Genomic DNA, 1,178 nt, shown 5'->3' with positions numbered 1-1,178 from the left:
GGCTCATTATTTCTCTTAGAATTATCCTCAATCAACTACAGATTTTTACCACTCCTCAAGGTAACCGCCTTGCAATGCTCCTTACCATCTCTCCTTGGATTTTAGGTATCTCTAGGCAAGGTGCCTTGTGGTCTATTCCTTAGCTCATTAGCTAGATGCCCCACTTGAATTTCTAGGTTCCTCAAGGATGCCACTTGGCTCTGAATCACAGCATCATTCTTGGCCATATATTCTTTCATTAAACTCTTCAAAGAGCTTGTTGAGACACTTGAGGAGGGGGTGGTTGAGCTCTTGGCTATTGTTGAGAAAACCCCGGTGGATATGTAGGCTTGTGTTTGCATTGGTGCTCCACTTGAACTAGCTCCTTGACCCATCATGAGAAATTTGGATTTCGCCTCCACCCCGGATTATAAGAGTTTGAATATGGGTTATTATGGTTGGCATTTTGATTCCCCACATAACAAACCAAGTGGGATTCGAAGGACAACTCTCAAATGTGTGCCCATCTCAACAATAAACACAAGATACATCAAAAACTTGTCCCATAGCAGCTGGTTGTACTTGTACCATTCCCCCCAAACTCATGTTCTTGAGAAGGTTAGTCATGGATGAAACTTGAGGGGTCAAAGTTGTCAATGCATCCACTTCAAGTACACCAGCCATTTTTCGACTTGTTGAGGCTCTAACATTGTACCATTGGTAATTGTTGCTAGCAATCCTCTCCAAAATCTTATAGGTTTCAATGTAGGACTTAGAGAGAATAGCCCCATTAGCTGAAGCATCCAACACCATGCGAGTGGAAGAATTGAGCCTATTATAGAATGTTTCCATTTGTATACAATGTGAAATCCCATGGTGTGGGAACTTCCTCAATAACTCTTTGAATCTCTCCCAAGCTTCACAAAAGGATTCATCTTCTAGCTATTGAAAAGACATGATTTCATTGGGAATTTTGGCATTTTTGGTAGGAGGAAAGTACTTCATCAAGAGTTTTTCAGCCTACTCATTCCATGTAGTCATCAAGTCGAGAGGAAGGGTGTTTCACCAAGCTCTAGCCCGATCCCTCAAAGAGAAGGGAAACATTTTCAACCTTAGTGCCTCTTCAGTAACACCTTGGAACTTGAATGAACCGCTCACCGACAATAATGAACGAAGATGAAGATGAGGATCCTCAGTAG

The 1,178-nt window shown here is 42.0% G+C and overlaps 1 non-coding gene across 1 annotated transcript; it reads left to right on the top strand.

The window, feature by feature from the left end:
- Window positions 1-847: 847 nt before the first annotated feature.
- Window positions 848-951, top strand: LOC133781052 (small nucleolar RNA R71). The gene has a single exon (XR_009869849.1). It is a non-coding gene; the product is annotated as a small nucleolar RNA R71 (small nucleolar RNA).
- The last annotated feature ends 227 nt before the right edge of the window (window positions 952-1,178 follow it).

The sequence above is a fragment of the Humulus lupulus genome, chromosome 5 (assembly GCF_963169125.1).
Source record: "Humulus lupulus chromosome 5, drHumLupu1.1, whole genome shotgun sequence".
NCBI lineage: Eukaryota > Viridiplantae > Streptophyta > Magnoliopsida > Rosales > Cannabaceae > Humulus > Humulus lupulus.
The sequence above is the reverse complement of the archived record's forward strand: the minus strand, read 5'-3'. Positions and strand labels throughout refer to the sequence as shown.